Source organism: Schistocerca cancellata, chromosome 4 (assembly GCF_023864275.1).
Source record: "Schistocerca cancellata isolate TAMUIC-IGC-003103 chromosome 4, iqSchCanc2.1, whole genome shotgun sequence".
Taxonomy (NCBI): Eukaryota; Metazoa; Arthropoda; class Insecta; order Orthoptera; family Acrididae; genus Schistocerca; species Schistocerca cancellata.
Window position 1 is genome coordinate 171,013,675 of NC_064629.1, and position 24,067 is coordinate 171,037,741.

The following is a 24,067-nucleotide window of genomic DNA, read 5'->3' on the forward strand; positions in this document are numbered from 1 at the left end:
AGCGGCACCAGATTTGTTGTAACAAGGGCCCCACCTTCAGTCACACTCGTGGCAAAGGCAGCGTGGCATTACTCAATAGCATTTGGGAATTCAGCTCGCCACTGTAGTGGACTGGGGTCTTGCACCAAGCTGTGCCAGAAATATTCCAACCCCAGCACCAGCATTTGACCAACTGAATCCCAGGCTCCTACTAAACCTGTGAATTTTTTAAAATAACGTAGTAGTATATACACTCTTACACTCATATTTACGATTCCCACATTGTCTTTGCTTCTTTGTCAACTCTATGACATGGAATACGCTACCCTGAGAATCAACTCTATATTAAATGTCTCCATGACAGTTTGAACAACATTAGATAAATAACTGCACCCCAAAACCATTGAAGTACCACAACTGCCCAAACCTAAGAGGTGACATAATCAGTAAGTAAGTAATGGACTGGGCGTTTGGAAGACTTATAGACATAGGCTATACAAGTGAGGACCAAGATTAAGATGGTACCTAATGAATATACTTCTGTTACCATGGGCCTGTACTAGTACCTGCAGCAGTACTGCTGAGGTTGTTGGAAAACCTATTTCACACTAATGGATGCCTTCTGTGTGGGTCCTAACTCGTACAGAGAACAAAATATTTTGGGATCCAAAGTATTTCTCAGGTAGGCCAGATTCCAAGATGGCAATATTTCTAGAGGATTATTGGACAAATACAATTGGACAATACAAATGGATGCCTTCTGTGTGGGTCCTAACTCGAACAGAGTAAGAATATTTTGGAATCTAAAATATTATTCAGGTAGGCCAAGATCCAAGCTGGCAATATTTCTAGAGGATTATTGGACAAATACAATAGAGGATATATCAGATTCGGAGCCATAGTGCCTGTTGTTGTTTCCAGAAGCTGAAAAGTCGGCCCCAAGATGTCGCACTTTGTACCATTCTGTAGTATCCATAATTCTGAATCTTCTGTTTGCATTTAATGTCCATACTCGTAGCAAGTGGTAACAACTGCAGCTAAGTGATAATATGAGTGTACCAAGAAAGATCCTGTCGTCTGGAAATGTGATTGGCTTGCAGGAATGCCTTGTGGACATCCTTCCACAACGCTACCCCGAGAAACAACTCCATATTACATGTCTCAATGACAGTTTGACCTACATTAGATAAATAACTGCACCCCAAAACCACTCAAGTACCACAATCTCTTCGATGCTACACTGTGTATTACTTCCTCTCCTAATGTTCCAATCTGAAAATATCCATCCTCTGTGTTCCTACACAAGATAATCAAACACCACGTCCTGTCAAATGAAGATCACCCCAAAAAAGAAAAAAAATCATCACCAATTACTGCACTAAGAAGGCAAATCAATTTGAGTAATCAAAACCTATTATATCCCCCAAACAACTGTCAAAACTCTCCAGCAACGAAATTCATTCACACATTATAACCTCCAACTATATCTCAAGTAATATGCATACAGATATAAATAAAAATGCAACTAAATAAAGGACTTTATAAAATAATGCACCTAATAAAACTATAAAATTTTTAATTCTATCCCTTCCTCTCCACATCAGGCAACACATAAGGCAATGTATGCATAAATTTTACAAGAATGATCTGCCCTGCTTGAGGTACTGCCTTTCCCTTCCTACTTACTCTTACATTTTTTGGTAATGGCACCAGTAATGGTGCTCAAGAGACTGGTGCAACCCAAAATGGATGAATATGCCCAACAATGACAACCATAGTAGAAATAGGTAGTTGTTGCTTCATGTTCACATGATTTCTTTTCAATCATTTGATATGGACCTCTGTAACAACTGAAGAATTTGTTTGTCTTCCCCTTCAGGGTGCATGGGCTTGTTAACATCACTCAGTGTCCTACACAGCATTCAGGTAACTTTGATTTCAATTGTCCTATCCATTTAAAAGATTCAAGGGTCTTGGTGTTTTTCTTTTACATTCGATTACATGATTCCCACAAAGTTCTTGTAAATTTATGTACCAGCTCTCCATTATTACCTACTTTGGCTCCACTATATAATATGGTGATATTTTCCAGTCATATGCTACCTTGTACAGTGAAATACCCATACTTTCTTGAAGATGAATCGGGCTAAAAGCATATTCCAGTCATTATTATGACTATTTACATAATGATTTAATATCTTCTCCATTGTCCAATCAACTTGCCCTGTTCTGCCATTCACTTGTGGACGCAATGCCCTTGTCCTTAGCTTACAATGCTGCAACAGATAATGAAGCTGATCCATTAATGCTAATATGAAATTGGTGCCCTGGTCTGTAGTAAACATCTCCACAACACCCGAGTTCAAAAACCACTCATTTACCTTGGCCTGAGACACTATGTTGACTTGATGATATGGGATGGTTATCATTCCCATGTAATGTGAAAAGCAATCTATTACAACATATATTCTACAGCCACATGCTATTCCATCATTCTTTGATTACTATGGTCCGCTAACATGAGATGATGTGCCTATCTGAATACTTCCTCCAACATTGTGGCTCAAACTACAACACATGAGGACTCAGTGAATAAAATTCATATATCTGCTGCCGTCAAGTTGATGTTAGCTGTAAATGGTGTGATTAACTGAGGCTTTTATTCCTCATATAAGACTTTACTGGTACGACAGTAAAATGAACACTATAAGCTGTAAAACTTTCTTGAGATAACAGATTTTTTCCAGACTGAGACTAAATTTTCGAATCGAAGTTGCCTGTATTAAAAGATTATGCTCCTTATTACAAGTGAGTATGGAGAAGAATGGAAGAGTTGAAGTGGGTAGATAATATAAAGAATGGGGTTACAGATGGTGAAGAAGAAAAGAGAAATACTGTGAAAATGGCAAAAGATATTGGCTAAGGAGATGCTGTTTAGCCACACAACCCCACTCCACTCCAGGGGCAGTCAGTAAATTAAATCTACTATTGTTGTTCACTTTTTCCCCAAATCCAACAAATAAAAACACACAAAATAAGAAATTTACATCAATTTCATGAGTAAAAATAAACAAAAAAATAAGACAACTTACAAGTTTTAAGTGTATATTAAATGGCTAAAAACCAATCAATTGTAATTTCTGAACTGAATTTAAAAATGAATGAAAATCAGTTAACTAATAATTTTTTACTGAATAAGAAGTCTCATCCACAAAAATGAAGGTTTTGAGAAGAAAAGGATAAAAATTTTTAAAGATCGAATAATCTTCTATTTTCCTTTTTTAAAATCTAATAATTTTTAAAGATTAGAGCAAACAATAAACTATGAGTAATGTGTGGCACAAATGTAAATGTGACAAAAATATTTTTAATAAACCAGAAGAGGAACAAGTCGAAATCTTATTTTAAACCATCTTTAATTATAAAACATTTTTTAAACTAAAAACAATAACAATAGTGTTGCTACCATATATTTAAAAAATATAAGAATACAGTTGTGAATGGGAATATATAAATTATAAGGATACAATTATGAAAATACAGAAAGAAATTGAGAAATCAAACACTCTTTTAATAACTTAAAAAGTTGGGAATCACCATATAAATCTTGATCCTTTATTTTATTTTATTTACGATGATGATGATGACAGAAATTTGCATGGAATGATAAAGTGGTTGAGGATAACAAAGTTTTTAAATATAGTAATATTACAAAAATTTATAAACTATTAATTCATAAAATCTATATAAAAATTTTCATATAATAATAATGATAAGGTTCAGCATTAAGAAAACATGAAGACTGACTTCAACTAGTATTATAAGCAGTATTACCATTTTCATTTAGCAGTGTTTCAGCAGCTTCCACTGTAGCAAATACAATATTGAATAACAAAAGAGGTAATAAATAATTAGAACAATAAATTTCAGATAATTTAGAAAGAGGGAAGGGAACTGGAGTGAAAAAAAGCATATTGCCTTCAAATATAATTAAGAAATAACATAAACCTTTATCAATTATTTATATGGAATATCTTGCTAAGCAATTAAAAATTAACCATTTTAGAGACATTTTAGGATTGTCAAATTAACTAACAGAGCATAGGCTATTGAATGTGGTGTAATAAGTTTAGGTGTTTCTCATAATGTTGGTACACATTGTATTTTTTATTATTAAACAAGAAATTTATATATGCTTTTGATTCAGTTGGTGGTAATAACACAAAGGAAGTTTTGAGTTACTTTCGAAACTTTTGAAATAATAAAAAATTTTGATGAATAAATTTTTGGTCATTTGTGTTCACATGTGTCACATCTATTATCAGAAAATTATTAAATTTCAATGTAATAAAGTAAAAATAATATTTGATGAACTGGAAAAAATATTGAAAACAAAAATTAAGGAATGTACATTGCAAAGAATAAGGTGCACCCCAGAGGCATAATTAAATAATGCAAAATCGACTTTAGAATAAAAAAATCAATGAACAGTTAGAATAAAAAAGTAATAGAAATAGATAAAAAATAGGAGATTTAATAAAAAAGTTAGCAAGGAATTGGATAATTTTTTTATCCAAGAATTATGTTAACTTTAGTGGTAAAAGATAATATGTGTGAGTGAAACTATCTCTATAAAAGATGTCATGGGTAAACAATATCTATTCAGAGAATTAAAATTTCTTCTTACTACACATGAAAATACCAAGAGTCGCTTAGATTTTAGCAAAACAAGTGCAATTTATGAATTTTTATAGAAGATAATATTAAAAAATCATAGATTCAACGCATAATTATACTTCAGATGAATTAATCGATTAAAAATTACGTTTTATGGTAAACAAATAATTGAATCTCCTTTTATGAGTGGAAAAGTACAAGAAAATGTAATTTTCAGTATGATTTTATAGTTGAAAAAGTTGTTGATTATTATATTTCTGTATGTGGGTTTGTTAATGTTTACAAAATAACTATTGCTATACAGTCAAAAAATATTGCATATATCATATATGATAGATAAAGTTAAAACTGTTTCAGTGTATTTGAAAATAAGTTTATTTGATAAAATTTAATCTTATGTACATGGACAATCCTGATATTCAAAACTCTTCCTTTCAGACAATCATTTCTCATGTTCTGTCTGCATCCAAATACTTGTGAAGAAAAAATTATGAATTACAAAAATCGATAAGAAAAAGTTTTAAAAGAAGAATGTAGTTTCATGAACGGTAGATGATTTATGTCAAGCAGATTTAGGTGAAATAGATTCAGGGAAATTAAAGGAATTTAAAAATTAATAAATTATATAAATATTTATTAACTATATTCGATGTTTCTTCAAAATTTGGATGGGCTCTTCCATTTAAAGATTAAACTACTAAAATATTTCAGAAGCTTCTTAAAACATTTTAAAGCTAAGATGTCAAAGTTACAAGTGGATAATGGTGAAAAATTTTGTAATAAAGATTTTCATGAACCTATGAAAAATTTAATATTAATCGTTATTCAACTCTTACAGAATTAAAAGCATATGTTGGAGGAATATTTACTAGAACATTTAACGAAAAATTGTGGTATGTTGGCTTACTTAAGAAACTACTTGATGAAAATAACAATACAAAAATTCAACAATCAAACTGAAGGCAGTAGAAGTTAATGAAAGGTTATAAAAATTTATTGCTGTACATAGCAATATACCAAATTATAAAATAGGAGATAATACTCGAATCAATAAATTTTAATGCGTTTTTGAGAAAGGGTGCACAGCTAATTGAACAATAGAAATATTTGAAATTGAAGAGTTATTCATTCTAATTAATTAGGAGCGGTAGATGGTGAAGAAGTGGAAGGAAATTTTTTAAACAAAGAACTACAAAAAATTTCTGGATCTTTTAGGCAAAGGTGTAAATACGAAAAGTGATAAAGTTTTTGTTAAATGAGTTGGTTCTGATAATTCTCATTGGATATCAATATTATAATATATAATGTTAAAATATAAAATAATTTTTATTTTTCACTTTCATAATTTTTTTACGTTTCTAATAATTTTTCTAAATGAATAGAAGCTGTCAATCGACAGCTAAAGCAGTCTTTCGACTGCTTGTAATCTTTGGTTTGTAAAAACTGTATTGTTAAGGAATCAAATGATAATTTTATGTTGAGTAAGTAGACATAAGATAATTATAGAATAATGTATAGACTTATTTAAATGAATCTCATTGAAAATGTATAAGAAAAATCAATTTCTTTGTGAGTGTTGAGAATATGTTATAAATTTTTATTTCAAAGAACACATAAAACGAATTCTAAGTGAAAAACACAAAAAATTTCATTATCTATTACAAAAGATGAAAGTATAAAATTGATGAAAGCATTAATTAAAAAATGTATAAATTGTCAAGAAATAAAAGATAGAATAGTTTTTATAAAAATCGAACTTCTAAGAACAAATATTCAAGTAAATGTAATAAATGTAGTCTGAAATATAATGAAAATAATAATACTTAAATTAATTTTTAATTCTATTTTTGTATATAAATGGCTCCCATGTAAGTTTCAGAACATTTAGAAAAATATAACATAAAATGCATTTTAAACAAAATGACAAAATGTTATGATAAATCCATGAAAATTCGTTAGATATTGAGAATTATGATGAAAAAAATTTTTAAATTATGTTGTGGCTAAGAGTTTTAAAGATTATTTCAATTGTTAGGAATGTAGTTTATGAGACAAAGAACATTTAATTGACTTATTTTCTAATGGAAAATGTAAATATATTAAATGTGAATTATATAAAAATTTAATCTAATTAATTTCGATACATTTACATATAAATTGTTAGTATGGTAATAAATATTCTAATGCATCTATTGTCTGTAGTAAAACAAATCTTCTATTACCACATGGACTCAGTCTTTTTATTGACACTGATTGAGTACATTTCATATTTAAAGCTGCATATCGAATTCATAGTTCTCTACTGTTCTTTATTGTTGAACAGACAATCTTATTTTTTGTAAACTTATTTTATATTTAACAATTCACTTCTCTTCTCCTTTTGATTTCATCTTTTTCTTATCACCAACTTTATAAATATACATTTTTGGTCTTAAATCACAAAATCTTCTATAATTTTTCCATTTTATTCATCTTTCATTGTTCCTAATGCTTGTTCACTAGCTTGAGGTACGTTATAAATATCATTCCCTGGATAATCACTTGTATCAAAATAATAAATCATTGATTTTATATCTTCAGCTTCTATATTATAAATATAACTATCAGTTTCTTGATAATTAAGTTTCAAATTTTCTTTATACTTTTGTTTCATAACAATATAGATAAAATTAAACACTATTTCTTTCGATGAAACATCTTACAGCTATGCCAATATAAACAGTTTTTTAAAGAAAAATTTGATTTATTCATATGGATAGTAACTAATCTTTTATTAGATATTGTTCTGTTTTTAAAATTAAGTGTGGCTGCTAATTTAACACATTTATCTCTCTGTTGAACTAATTGAATATCTACTCCCTTTCATATATTTGTGGTTCTTTCCCAAATTGATTTCTTAGCCAGTTTGTAGAAATCTTTTCCAAAATCATTTTTTGCTTTAGTCCTCATTTTTGTATTTAAATCTATATACTTTTCAACCAATCAAATTGCTTAAATTTTTAAACTTCATGAATTTTTGTTATTTTCCTTTCTAGAGATAAATATGGCTTAAGATATCTGTAGAGAACAACACATATATATATATATATACTATCTAAAGTAGTTAACAATTTTTTCATTACTTCCTGTCACAATTTTATTTTAGGGAGCAAAGAGTAAATATTATTGTTAATCTTTAATTTTTTGTTTGTTGTAGATCTACTTCAAAGGTCTAACCAATTTTAGAAGTTTCTCACATTTCGCTTATTTCTGTAGAATAGCACTTTGTGCTCAGGTCTTCATATCTGCTACTTAGGCCTTCATGCTTTGTGCTCAGGTATTCAGACAAATCAAAATTATTTGCATCATTTTATTCGAAATCTCCATAATGCAAATACCGACTCACGGTATAACCATAAAGACTGTTTACATCTGAATATGCTAAATGATTTGATATCTGTTTTACATCAGAAGTTTCCATATTGATTATTTACTTTAGCCCATTTGTTACTACATTGGGGAATAGCACCTCTTATTTCTTTTTCTGCCATTACATGGGTATCATAACCGTGTATTAATTCCACTGGTTGTTTGCCTTTTTTAACATTGAACTAAAATATAAACCTGGAGCAGTAAAATACAAAAAGGGACTAAATCATAAGGTTTTCTGCAAATTTCTCTAAAATTTTGAGAAACATCAGCTAATAATAAAACATCAGTTGTTACATATAAATCATGTTATCCTCCTAAATTATAAATATTTATTTTTCCAAATCTTTTTCACTAATATCACAGACATTTCATTTATTACTAAATTCTTCTTTTGGTCAACTATTGTCCCTTCAAATTTTTTCCAACTAATTACATAATCATAAGGATAAACGACTTTCTATTTACCAATTTTTCATTTCATTCTTTTTCAGATTTGGAAAATTTTTAATGTCTTGAAACAAAAAATTTAAATGTATCAATAAATCTCCTTTTTAATTTATCTATTTTTTAGTAAAACTGATATACTTATTTTCATGATTTGGTATTAAATTTATGTTGTTATACAAATAAATGAGAACTATAACAAAATAAATTATGTAAATAACTAGGTACAAAACGTAGATATTGTTGTTTTAAGTTACTTTCATTATACAACAGACTTATATATTTTTGTTACATGATTTGATGGACTTTTTTATCGTCTTTTGTGTATTACCTACTACACTTGATTGTCCTCCAGATGTTAATGGTCTCAGTCAGGAAAAATCTTAAAATTTCTTCAACCCTTTTTTTCATACATTCAGAGAAGTTTTAATGACAGTTTGGTTCTTGGTCTATGACTAGATCTTTGTAGTGTCCGTTTATTATTTAGTACAATAACAGAAATCATTTTGTTCTTGTTTCTTTTATAGCAAATGCATTTTCTGGATTAGGTTGACATTTATTCATCTTTAATGATAAACTTTCAAAATTCAGGATAAATGACAAAAGTAACTTCCTGAGTATATGTTAATTTTTAAAGATATATGTACTGAACTGTTTATGTAGTTCTGCTTTTATTGGATTATTAATTACACAATTTTTTGAGTCATCGCCCAATTTTTCTTAGGTATTTCAGTATAACAAACGCAAATGACAAATAAATTTTTGGTGCCCTTCTTTTATTAATTTGACTTATAACAAGTCTAGGTAAATCTTCTATCCAACAATAGTGTGATTCATTTTCATTAAAATATACAAAAGTGCTTTCATCTTTACAATGTAAGACACTGATATGGTTTTCTTCCATATATTTTCTTATTTTTAATGGATATATTTGAAACTTTTCATCAAATGAATAAAAATTAATCGATATATTAATTTTACTCTCAAGTTTTGGAATAGCATCAAATGAGATGTATGGTAGTTTTGCTTGAAGATATGTAACAAATTCGTTATAACTGCTTGTTTTCTCTGGATTTTGACATCATTTTCGATTTACTGGATATAATTCAGAAGTCTGTTCTATACATGCATAAAAGCTTGTTTTAGTTTTATTTCTTCTGGTAATTTGATGTAAGATGAACCTCGTAAAGGAACATATCTATTAATTTGCTGACTGTATTCGAATAATTCAATTTAACGCCCACCTGATCCAAGAGCCCGAAAATCAAACGATTTTGTTAAATCATACTTTTTCCAGTTATTAAATTTTTATATGTATCTTTTTCTGTAGTAATTCCTTAATTTTGAATTTCTGATTTCACCACATTGAAGAAATGACTGAGTTTATTTTATTTGTAATCTTTTATCAAATGCTATATCAACTACAAACTGAATACTTGTTTTCCTATTTTTCCCCACATATACAGGGTGATTCAAAAAGAATACCACAACTTTAGGAATTTAAAACTCTGCAACGACAAAAGGCAGAGGTAAGCACTATCTATCGGCGAATTAAGGGAGCTATAAAGTTTCATATAGTTGTACATTTGTTCGCTTGAGGCGCTGTTGACTAGGCGTCAGCGTCAGTTGATGCTAAGATGGCGACCGCTCAACAGAAAGCTTTTTGTCTTATTGAGTACGGCAGAAGTGAATCGACGACAGTTGTTCAGCGTGCATTTCGAACGAAGTATGGTGTTAAACCTCCTGATAGGTGGTGTATTAAACGTTGGTATAAATAGTTTACAGAGAATGGGTGTTTGTGCAAAGGGAAAAGTTCTGGACGGCCGAGAACGAGTGATGAAAATGTACCACGCATCCAGCAAGCATTTGTTCGCAGCCCAGGAAAATCGACTCGCAGAGCTAACAGAGAGCTGCAAATTCCACAATCAACTGTATGGAGAGTCCTACGAAAAAGGTTAGTTATGAAACCTTATCGTCTGAAATTGGTTCAAGCACTGTCTGCAGCTGATAAGAACGTCAACTACCCGAGGCGATGGATCGGCCGCCAGGCAGCCCGTGACAGAGCACTTCATCACTGGCCTCCAAGAAGCCCTGATCTTACCCCCTGCGATTTTTTCTTATGGGGGTATGTTAAGGATATGGTGTTTCGGCCACCTCTCCCAGCCACCATTGATGATTTGAAACGAGATATAACAGCAGCTATCCAAACTGTAACGCCTGATATGCTACAGAGAGTTTGGAACGAGTTGGAGTATCGAGTTCATATTGCTCGAGTGTCTGGAGGGAGCCATATTGAACATCTCTGAACTTGTTTTTGAGTGAAGAAAAACCTTTTTAAATACTCTTTGTAATGATGTATAACAGAAGGTTATATTATGTTTCTTTCATTAAATACACATTTTTAAAGTTGTGGTATTCTTTTTGAATCACCCTGTATATTAGTAGAAAAAAATGTAATTATCTTTTAACAGTTTACATTCAATGCTCTAAAGAACTTTATCACTATTTTCAATATTATACACTGAAGAGCCGAAAACGTGTTCACATGCTTAATATTGTGTAAGAACCCCTCAAGCACACAGAACTGCCACAACATGACATGGTATGGATTCGACTAATATCTCAAGTAGTGCTAGAGGCAACTGTCATCATGAATCCGGCAGGGCTGTCCATGAATCCGTAAAGTGGCAGGGGGTGAAGATCTCTCCAAAGAAAGGTTGTTGCAAGGCGTACGAGATATGCTCAATAATGTTCATGTCTGGGGAGTTTGGTGGCCAGTGGAAGTGTTTAAACTCAGAAGACTGTTCCTGGAGGCACTCTGTAGCAATTCTGGACGAGTGGGCTGTTGCATTGTCCTGCTGGAATTTTCTAACTCAGTGGGAATGCAGAATGGAAATGAATGGCTGCAGGTGATCACATCGAATGCTTACCTACATGTCACCAATCAGCGTCGTATCTAGACATATCATGGGTCCCTTATCACTCCAACTGCTCAAGCCTCACACCATTACAGAGCCTCCAACAACTTGTACAGTCCCCTGCTGATATATAGGGTCGATGTATTCATGAGGTTGTCTCCATACCCATACACGTCCATCTGCTCAGTACAATTTGAAACGAGACTTGTCCGAACAGGCAACAAGTTCCCAGCCCAGGCGAGGCTTAAAGCTTAGTGTCGTGCAGTCATCAATGGTACATGAGTGGCTCCGAAAGCCCTTACTGATGATGTTTTATCAAATGGTTCTCACGCTGACACTTGTTGATGGCCCAGCATCGAAATCTTCAGCAATTTGGGGAAGGGCTGCAGTTCCGTCACGTTGAGCCATTCCTTTCAGTCAACGTTGATCCCGTTCATGCAGGATCTTTTTCCAGAGATTTGATGTTTTACCGGATTCCTGATATTCACGGTACACTCGTGAAATGGTCGTACGGGAAAATCCCCACTCCATCACTACCTCGGAGATGCCGTGTCCCATCGGTTGTGCGCCGACTGTAACACCACGTTCAAACTCACTTAAATCTTGATAATCTGCCATTGTAGCAGCAGTGACAGATCTGACAACTGCACCAGACACTTGTTGTCTTATGTAGGCGTTGCCGAGCGCCATATTCTGCCTGTTTACATATCTCTGTTTTTTGAATACGCGTGCCTATAAGAGCGTTTTTGACGCTTCAGTGTAAGTAAAACGTTGCAACTGAGAGAGGTGGCGCAGTGGTAAGCACAGTGCTCTCGAATTCGGAAGGACGACGGTTCAAACTCACGTCTGGCCGTCCTGATTTAGGTTTTCCGTGATTTTCCTAAATCGGACCAGTCAAATGCCGGGATGGCACCTTTGAAAGGGCACGGCCGACTTCCTTCCCCATTTTTCCCTTATTTGATGGAACCGATGTCCTCACTGTTTGGTCCTCTCCCCCAAATGAACCAACCAACCAAACGATTGCACGGCATTTTAAAGAGTTTGCAGAGGTACAAATACATGCGTAAACTATACGTATGGATGATTTTAGCTGATATATTGCAGTGAATGGAATGTAGGTAAGATAACGAAATGTTATTCAAAACTGATGGCAGAGCGCTATCTCACTTCTTTCTTGCGTTCATTCCGGAGTTTGATATCCGACGGACAGTAGCGAGCGACGTGCCCATTCTCATCCTTGTTCAACGCAAATTATGTGTCGTAACTATATACATATCTTATAAACCATTCACGATACCGAAACAAGGATTTTTGCAAATGATAGCATGCAATCAGGCACATATGTTGTAAAATAAATACTCGAACCTTTTTTACTCGCCAATATATGGAAGTAACTCATCCGCAGCACTCAAAGGTTGGCGGCTCAGGACGCTTACAGACGTACATAGCGCTGTAGGAAAACCTACGCGGCCGGCCGCTGTGGCCGAGCGGTTCCAGGCGCTTCAGTCTGATAAAGCGCAACTGCTACCGTCGCAGGTTCGAATCCTGCGTCGGGCATGGATGTGTGTGATGCCCTTAGGTTAGTTAGGTTTGTCCGCAGCTCGTGGTCGTGCGGTAGCGTTCTCGCTTCCCACGCCCGGGTTCCCAGGTTCGATTCCCGGCGGGGTCAGGGATTTTCTCTGCCTTGTGATGACTAGGTGTTGTGTGATGTCCTTAGGTTGGTTAGGTTTAAGTAGTTCTAAGTTCTAGGGGACTGATGACCATAGCTGTTAAGTCCCATAGTGCTCAGACCCATGTGAACCATTTAGTTAGGTTTAAGTAGTTCTAAGTCAAGGGGACTGATGAAGTCCGATGTTAAGTCCCATAGTGTTTAGAGCCATTTGATCCAGTCGAAAACCTACACGGGGTACTTATTCACGTCCACAGCAGCGAAAGGGTCCACTCGATGACCAAATAGTGATCGCTGTTTTCCACTTGATCCAGAATGCAGTACATACAATGGTCACTAGTGAGAAGATGTGATCCAGCATGGGAGAACACATCTTGTCTAGTCTTCGTACTACATATTGTGGACTTGTTAAGCGGTGAGAAGGCCTCATTCCTTGACCTTGGTGGTCACTTTGAAAGTTACCGCGGAAATATTATCTTTCAGGTTTACCTTAATACATACCAAGGCTAACCACCTTAACGTGTTGCGCCATTTTCTTTACTGCCCTCCTTGAGGCGTTGTGCCACTTTCTGTAGTGTACTCCAGGTTGTTTTTCTTTCTATTTATTATCAATGAGACAGGAATAACCAATTTATTGCTGTTAGTGTTACATAGATTTTAACTTTTTATTCAAACCTATTCTCTCGTGTTGATACTAGTTTGTACTCTTTGTTAGATAACATCTGTGATTATTATACAGGGTGGTCCATTGATCGTGACCGGGTCAAATATCTCACGAAATAAGCGTCAAACGAAAAAACTACAAAGAACGACACTTGTCTAGCTTGAAGGGGACAACCTCATTGCGCTATGGTTGGCCTGCTAGATGGTGTTGCCATAGGTCAAACGGATGTCAAATGCGTTTTTTTTAAATAGGAACCCCCATTTCTGTTTCATATTCGTGTAGTACGTAAAGAAATATGAATGTGTTAGTTGGACCACTTTTTTCGCTTTGTGATAGATGGCGCTGTAATAGTCACAAGCATATGACTCAAAATTTTAGACAAAAAGTTGGTAACAGGTAGGTTATTTAAATTAAAATCCAGATCGTAGGTACGTTTGAACATTTTATTTCGGTTGTTCCAATGTGACACCTTTGTGAACTTATCATTTCTGAGAACGCATGCTGTTACAGCGTGATTACCTGTAAATACCACATTAGTGCAATAAATGCTCAAAATTATGTCCGTCAACCTCAATGCATTTGGCGATACGTGTAACGACATTCCTATCAACAGCGAGTAGTTCTCTTTCCGTAATGTTCGCACATGCAGTGACAATGCGCTTACGCATGTTGTCAGGCGTTTTCGGTGGATCACGATGGCAAATATCCTTCAACTTTCCCACAGAAAGATATCCGGGGACGTCAGATCCGGTGAACGTGCGGGCCAATCCACCTGTCATGAAATATGCTATTCAATACCGCTTCAACCGCACGCGAGCTATGTGCCGGACAGCCATCATGCCGGAAGTACATCGCCGTTCCGTCATGCAGTGAAACATCTTGTAGTAACATCGGTAGAACATTACGTAGGAAATAAGCATACATTGCACCATTTAGATTGCCATCGATAAAATGGGGGCCAATTATCCTTCCTCCCATAATAACGCACCATACATTAACCCGCCAAGGTCGTTGATGTTCCACTTGTCGCGGCCATCGTGGATTTTCCGTTGCCCAATAGTGCATATTATGCCGGTTTACGTTACCGCTGTTGGTGAATGACGCTTCGCTGCTAAATAGAACGCATGCAAAAAATCTGTAATCGTCCCGTAATTTCTCTTGTGCCCAGTGGCAGAACTGTACACGACGTTTAGAGTCGTCGCCATGTCATTCCTGGTGCATAGAAATATGGTACGGGTGCAATAGATGTCGATGTAGCATTCTCAACACTGACGTTTTTGAGATTCCCGATTCTCGCGCAATTTGTCAGCTGCTGATGTGCGGATTAGCCACAACAGCAGCTAAAACACCTACTTGGGCATCATCATTTGTTGCAGGTCGAGGTTGACGTTTCACATGTGGCTGAACACTTCCTATTTCCTTAAATAACGTAACTATCCGGCGAACGTTCCGGACACTTGCATGATGGTTCAAATGGCTCTGAGCACTATGGGACTCAACATCTTAGGTCATAAGTCCCCTAGAACTTAGAACTACTTAAACCTAACTAACCTAAGGACATAACACACACCCATGCCCGAGGCAGGATTCGAACCTGCGACCGTAGCAGTCCCGCGGTTCCGGACTGCAGCGCCAGAACCGCTAGACCACCGCGGCCGGCACACTTGCATGATGTCGTCCAGGATACCGAGCAGCATACATAGCACACGCCCGTTGGGCATTTTGATCACAATAGCCATACATCAACACGATATCGACCTTTTCCGCAGTTGGTAAACGGCCCATTTTACCACGGGTAATGTATCTCGAAGCAAATACCGTCCGCACTGGCGGAATGTTACGTGATACCACGTAATTATACGTTTGTGACTATTACTGCGCCATCTATCACAAAGCGTAAAAAGTGATCCAACTGAAACATTCATGTTTCCTTACGTACTATACGAATATGTAAAAAATGGGGGTTCCTATTTTAAAAAACGCAGTTGCTATCCGTTTGACCTATGGCAGCCCCATCTAGCGGACGCACCATAGCGCCATCTGGTTTCCCCCTTCAAGCTTGGCGAGTTTCGTTCTTTGTAGTTTTTTCGTTTGATGCTTATTTCGTGAGATATTTGGTCCGGTCACTATCAATGGACCACGCTGTATATTGTTAACTCTACCATTGTTACAGCGAGAAGTTAATTTGCGTTTTTTACTCTTGTGTCGTGTAAATTGTTATTACTTAAAGTAACTGAACTGAAATTCATAAGCCGGCCGCGGTGGTCTAGCGGTTCTGGCGCTGCAGTCCGGAACCGCGGGACTGCTACGGTCGCAGGTTCGAATCCTGCCTCCGGCATGGGTGTGTGTGATGTCCTTAGGTTAGTTAGGTTTAAGTAGTTCTAAGTTCTAGGGGACTTATGACCACAGCAGTTGAGTCCCATAGTGCTCAGGGCCATTTTTTTGAAATTCATAATTCGTTGATTATACGAGGCCTCCAACTTTTTAAGTGAAAATTCTTAAGGCTTTTAAATAGACGTTATTAACATATTGCATTTTCATTCTTCGTGTCTACATGTCTGCAGCCCTCTACCGCGATACGGGTCAGAATTGAAGCGAGTAACATGGCAGCGTGCAACATAACTATGTCGGTGCAGAGAAACAGAGTTCTCCAATCGAGTTGGTCGACACGTGGAGCACCCTCTACCTCAGCATGGCAGTGCCAGACCACACACGATCGCTGAGACACGTGCAACAATCAGACGCCTTGGGTTCTCTGTCATCCGTCCACACAGTCCCGTTTGGGCCCCATCCAATTTTCATCTGCGTCAAAAACTTAAAGAAGATCTTCGAGAGCTTCAGTTCGATAATGATGAAGCGGCGCAAGTAGAGATGTGGTTGTGCCTCAGTCAACAAAGTCAAAAGTTCTACAGTGATGGTATCAACAAACTGGTCTCTCGTTGGGAGAAATGTGTTCGTTGCCAGGGTGACTATGTAGAGAAATAAACATGTAGACATGTCGTGGCCGGCTAGTTCGCCTGACTTCATGCCTCTGGATTTTTTCTTGATGGCATTCGTAAAGGACATTGTTTATAAAGACGTTGCAACTAAACCTGAAGATATGCGTGAGAGAATTGTCAGAGCATGTGCTTCGATAAGTGATGAGGTGATAACGAATACCACTCATTCCATGATTAGAAGATTGCAGCACTGCACTGATATCAATGCTCAACACTTTGAACACCTTCTGTAAATGAACGTTCATGCCACCTTTGTGACCTTCGTTGACCTCCAAAGACCTTACTGTTACGCATCATTGGATTCGTCTCGATAGCCGCTGTCAGAAAATAACTACCAAAATATAGCATCCCATTTAGGAAAACAAAGTTGACCTTCATATCTCTGACGCGACCCCACCTAGCAAGAAAAAACCAACGTCATATTATGGCCCCTGTTGCCCCACGCAACATTCGTCCCACAAACTTTTCAGCTCCTAACATACTTTCGGAGTTATTCTAGGTGGCAATAGTTAGTGACTCACCCTGTATATTTACTGTCGCTTTTACCCAGATAAAGTTCTTTTAAATACAGAAAATTGTAATCGTATAACGCTTGAAGATTTACACCCACAAATAGCGGCAAATTTCAAAATGACTACAAGTTGCTGCGATTACACATAGTGCTAATTGACCAAAGCTTAACAACATTAAACTACGCATCCTACTTTCACTGTGAAGTGTCTTTCTTAACATCTGAGCACTAACTAAATTGCTCTGCACGAAACATGAAAATTGTTTAATCATGTATCCACAACTGCTGATTGGCAAGCTACGGATGCTAGAAAGTAGCGATTTCGTTTAACTATTTTAATAAATAACAAAAAGGTAACAGTTTGTGAACCTGGCATGCACAGCTTTGCCTTTTTAATTCCATTGTTGATCATTTCCATTTGTTACAGAAAGTGAGCTACGAATGAAGGGGTACTTGATATTTAACTGGAAGTGCCTTCCCTTCCGACAGCCATATTTACTGTAATAATTTCAAATGGGACCCAGCTTCCCCATCCCTCACTTGAAAGCAGCTAAACCTGATGGCCAACTCCAGGTAGTCTGTAGCTCCGATGCTATGGGGACGCATACAGAAAAGAAAAATCGGTGAAGTCAGAAATGGTTCCCATGTTATTGGTAGATACCATAAAGGAGTACATTACTTTTAATAACAGAGTTTATTTCAGGTAAGTACTCTCGTAAATCTCTTAACGGCTGTACTAATTTTCACTGAGTATAAATAACTCTCGGCCAATAACTGTGTCAGAATACACTGGGAGTCAAAATTATAGTGATGCCTCTACTGGATGATGAAGGTCACTATACGACTTCAGTTATTTCGGCTATTTACTAAATTCGCTTCAGCACGCAAAGATTAAAATTCAGTATCTCGAGGAAACTGAGATCGTCAGAGCCAGAGCATAAGCTCAATTATTTATTAGTAGGAATAGGAAATAATTTTTTTGTGACACATTCTAAGAAACAATCCTGGCATTCGCTAGAAACCTAATTTTGAATGACCGGACGTGAAAGTACGATCAAAAAATGATTGATGCGCTTCATTTTGATTTATCAACCCGATTTTCAGTTGAATGAAAACTTCGTCTCAACCGAAAGAGGTTAAGGCACCAGATTCACGTTAGGGTTGAGTAAGATTCCTTTAGCTGCCCAGATATCTTCATTGGCTATTCCATTATTTTTTTAAAATCATTATAAGTGAATGCTGGGAAATTTTTCATAGGAATCATCATTACAGTGTTTTAATTGTAAAGATTTTATTCTACCCATCACTACTGGTGTAGCGAGTATCATATTCATGTTACTGAAATTATTCGTACAGGCTCGGCTCAGGTATTAGAGGGCAGCGTTTGCTGAGTATGATTACCCCATATTGTCAGTTGTGGACATAAAGCGTTTGTTGAAGAGCTTTACGACATTAACCACGTATGTTTTAACATATTACTGTATTTCCTGACCGTGCCTGTGTTCTCGCTTCCCGCGCCCGGGTTCCCGGGTTCGATTCCCGGCGGGGTCAGGGAATTTCTCTGCCTCGTGATGACTGGGTGTAGTGTGATGTCCTTAGGTTAGTTAGGTTTAAGTAGTTCTAAGTTCTGGGGCACTAATGACCATGGATGTTGAGTCCCATAGTGCTCAGAGCCATTTGAACCATTTGAACCGCGTCTGTGTGCTCGTCCTGTTCTCTACTGTAGACGCTAGAACTGGTTTCAAGTATGTTTGTGCAGCTTGGAAATGATGTGTTGGTCCTCCCACAATGTTTCTAAGTGAGTTGTGGTCGGGTCAAGAGTCTGATGACTTTACCACGTCGGCCGGGGTTCTCTAGCACCTGTTGTGCTGTAACCTACAGCAATACATTAACACTTTCACAATTACATTAATCGCTGACACTCAGACATTACTACGACTTTATCCCTGGATTCCTGTATCCGGGAAAATTAAAATTCTCAAGAAAATATACAGAGTAGAACGAACTGATACTTCATGGTCAGAGACTATCACAGGATACAATCTATGGCATGTGTTAACAACGTGCGCAAATTGAAAGGGGTCCACACCAATATAGGCCAAGGTAGCACCAATATCTGGAGAAAATGTTTCCGAGTCTATCGTCTGTTATCGAGCATTGCTGACAGAATCGAAATTCCGTTACAGTACAGCTGGGCGAGGCGAAGAACTGGTCAGAATGCTGTAGAGATACATTTAAGCTTTAACTTTTGAGTACATAGTGTGTTATGACTCCGGTTTTAATGAAATTAGAACCAGAAATGAACAACAATGCGACCTGACTGTTAATAACGAGTATGCTATAGTGAACAAACTTTCTCGTAGACTAATGGAATAATAAACGAGTTGTTAACAAAAGAGTGGGATTACTATGGGCATTGTAGAGCACTTTGTTTACATTGACGACTCTGGCCGACCGAAATCATTGGCCTAGTGACGTCATCAACCTTTTCGGTGACATCACTGGCCATCATCATCCTCATAAGTGGGAAACTACGACCCTCCTTATCTCGAAACAGTCATAGCACAGTGTTAAAAATTCAAGATGGAGGAAATAGCCCAATTGTATTAATGGTAAATTTAAAACCCTCTTCCTCTCCACCCTCCGTATCTCCAACTAATCGAAAAAGTCCAAGTAGATGGAAAAAGTCCATTGTATACTTTATATTCTGCACCCCCTCCTCTCTGTCTCCAACCAATCAGAGTGTAGTATAGCCTAGAAAATTTAAAACCCTCTTCAGCACCCCTACTTATCTCTAGCCAGACATAGTGCAGCGTTAAAAATCCCGTGTTGAGGAGATAGACCAAATGAGTCACTGGTAAATTTAAAACCTCAGCCACTCAGAATGTAAAGATGTATAAAAATGGTGTTAAATTACTTTAGTTCTAAAGATATATCGAACCACACCTTTTCCTTCTCCTCTGCCGATCTCGAGCCAGTTACAAAATCCAAGAAGATGGAAACATCAAAAAATGGTTCAAATGGCTCTGAGCACTATGGGACTTAACATCTGAGGTCATCAGTCCTCTACAACTTAGAACTACTTAAGCCTAACTAACCTAAGGACATCACACACATCCATGCCCGAGGCAGAATTCGAACCTGCGACCGTAGCGGTCGCGCGGTTCAAGACTGTAGCTCCTAGGACCGCTCGGCCACTCCGGCCGGCATGGAAACACCAAATGTGCTTTATGTTCCACATACCCTCCTCTTTCCAACAAATCAGAGCATAATATTACAAAACAGTACCATACATGCAGTAAAAAAAATATTTGACCTCAACTTGAAAGTCGAAGATATGCATTATACTCATTAAATGGTGCACATGTGTCGCATAGTGTTCCATCACCCTCTCCTCCCCTCCAACCAGAGAGTAGTTAAAGATTAAAGACCCAGTAACAATGTAACTCCATCTGGGCGTCGCACAAGAGTAATAGAATAAGCTAATATATCATACACTTCTCTCTCTCTCTCTCTCTCTCTCTCTCTCTCTCTCTCTCTCTCTCTCTCTCTCCTTTATGCTCCGGTCATAGCTAATTACAGTGTATCTCCATATGGGCTTTGCTCAAAAGTATCCGAAAGATCCGAATTATTCATCAAAAAATACATCAAAGTATCAGTATTGCTTAAAATACCGAAAATGTCAACTATGTTTCCATTACTGATTTCCAAAAAATCTTTTATGGTCTGGCTCTTGATTGTGTGTATAAACAGTACATGTCGTTGTGTAGTTAAGTTATATGTCGTAATAAAACATATTATTCCTTCCTAAAATCAAACTACTTCCTACCTTCTTTCCATCCTTAAAAATCCGTGTCATTAGACGCTGGTGTCTTTGATTACTAATTTTTAGAGATCCGTAATTCATCTACATCTACGTGATTACTCTGTTATTCATAATAAAGTGCCTGGCAGAGGGTTCAATGAACCACTTTCATGCTGTCTCTCTACCGTTCCACTCTCGAACGGCACGCAGTGAAAACGAGCACTTAAATTTTTCTGTGCGAGCCCTGACTTCTCTTATTTTATCGTGATGATCATTTCTCCATATGTAGGTGGGTGTCAACAGAATGATTTCGCAATCGAAGAAGAAAACGTGATTGAAATTTCATGAGAAGATGCCGTCGCAACGACAAACGCCTTCGTTTTAATGATTGCCACTCCAACAGAAGTATCATATCTGTGACACCATCTCCCCTAAATTACGATAGTACAAAACGAGCTGCCCTTCTTAGAAATTTTTCGATGTCATTCGTCAGTCCCACCTGATGCGGATCCCACACCGCACAGCAATACTCCGGGATAGGGCGGGCAAGCGTGGTGTAAACAGTCTCTTTAATAGACCTGTTGCCAGCGAAGCGCAGTATTTGGTTTCTTCTACCTACAACATTACCTATGTGATCGTTCTAGTTTAGGTTATTTGTAATTGTAATCCCTAAATATTATGTTGAATTTACAGCCTTCAGATTTGTGTGACTTATCGCGTAATCGAAATTTAGCGGATTTGTTTCAACACATGTGAATAACTGCACACTTTTCTTTATTCAGGGTCAATTGCCACTTTTCTCACCATACAGATATTTTATCTAAATCATTTTGCAATTAGTTTTGGTCATCTGATGACTTTACAAGAGGGTAAATGACAGCATCATCTGCAATCAATCTAAGACGGCTACTCAGATTGTCTCCTATGTTGTTAATTTAGATCAGGAACAATAGAGGGCCTATAACACTTCCCCGGGGAATGCCGGATATTACTTGTGTTTTAATCGATGACTTTTCGTTTGTTGCTACGAACTGTGACTTTTCTGACAGGAAATCATGAATCCAGTCGCACAACTGAAGTGATATTCCATAGACGCGCAGTTTGGTTAGAAGAGGAGAAACTGTGTCGAAATCTGTGTGGAAATCTAAAAACATGGAATCAATTTGACATCCCCTGTCAATAGCACTTATTACTTCATGAGTATAAAGAGCTAGTTGTGTTTCACAAGAACGATATTCCCTGAATCCGTGCTTACTATGTGTCAATAAATCGTTTTCTTCGAGGTACTTCATAATGTTCGAACACAGTATATGATCCAAAACTCTACTGCAAATCTACGTTAGTGATATGGGCCTGTAATTCAGAGGATTACTCCTACTTCCCTTTTTGGGTATTGGTGTGACTTGTAATTTTCCATTTTTTAGGTACGAATCGTTCTGTGACCGTGCGGTTGTATATAAATGCTAAATATGGAGCTATTATATCAGCATACTCTGAAAAAAAAAACCTGACTGGCCAATCTGAACCGGAGGCCTTGCTTTTATTAAGTGATTTAAGCTGCTTTACTACACGGAGAATATCTACTTCTATGTAACTCATCTTGACAGTTGTCCTTGATTGGAATTCAGGAATATGTACTGCCACTGTTCTCGCGTTTTCGTTTGCGTCGGAAAGTAAACCGATTCTGTGACATATAACTAGTTCCTAATCAGGGGCGAATTATTTAGTTCCATCTGAGTGCTTCGGTAGTTAGGTTTTCGAATATATGCGTATTACTAGACACAGTGCGTTTTCGTCAGGGTCTACAGTAGAGTTGTGCAGCAAGTACCGATAGTCCGTTTATCTGCATAGTTTAGTTTTCCACGGTCATTAGTACGGACAGGGATTGCGATTGTTGTATGCGGACGCGAGCCGAGTTGGTGACACTTCGCTCTCAGCTTCAGGCTGTGATGGCTTCGGTTACACAGCTTGAAGCTGCAGAGGATGGCCACCACAGTTGTGGGCTGGCCGTGGGGATCCAACGGACGTCCAGCACGTCCGAGTCCTCCGATCGGTCCTCACCGGTGGCCAACCCAGTTACTGCTCGCACTAAGGTTGACCCCTCACTTGTGGTCGAGTGGGAGGTTGCCCCAGGGCGTAGCAGGCGGCGAAAGACTTCCCAGGCGGACGCACGTAAGGCCTTACCAGTTTGTCTGACAAACAGGTTCCAGGTGCTGTCTGTGGCTGACACTGTCGCTGAGCCAGATGCTGTCGCCTGTCCTGTTTCAGAGGAGACCACTCAGCCTGCAAGATCTGGACAATCACAGAGGGTGGGATTATTGGCAGTCGGGAGGTCCAATGTTAGGCGCGTTATGGGGCCCCTTAGGGACTTGGCTGACAAGAAAGGTAAGAAAACCAATGTGCACTCCGTGTGCATACCGGGTGGAGTCATTCCAAATGTGAAAAGGGTCCTCGCCATGAAGAGCACAGGCTGCACCCAACTGCAGGTGGTGGCTCACGTCGGTACCAATGAAGTGTGTCACTTAGAATCAGAAGAGATTCTTTCTGGTTTCGAGCGACTAACATAAGCAAGACTGGCAGCCTTCACCACTTCTAAGATGAAAGCAGAGCTGACCATTTGCAGCATAGTCGACAGGACCGATTGCGAACCTCTGGTACAAAGCCGAGAGGAGGGTCTGAATCAGAGGCTCAGACGGTTCTGCGACCGTGTAGGCTGCAGATTCCTCGATTTGCGCCAAAGGGTGGTTGGGTTTCGGGTTCCGCTGAATAGGTCAGGTGTCCACTATATGCAGGAGGCGGCTACACAGGTAGCAGGGGCTGTGTGGCGTGGACTGGGCGGTTTTTTAGGTTAGAGCGTCTCGGGAAAATACAAGAAGGGCTTCAGTCACAAAGGAGGCAGGATTAAAATAGGAAGAACGTAGATACAGGAACCATTGATATAACAGTCGTAAATTGTCGTAGCTGTGTTGGGAAAGTACCAGAATTCCAAG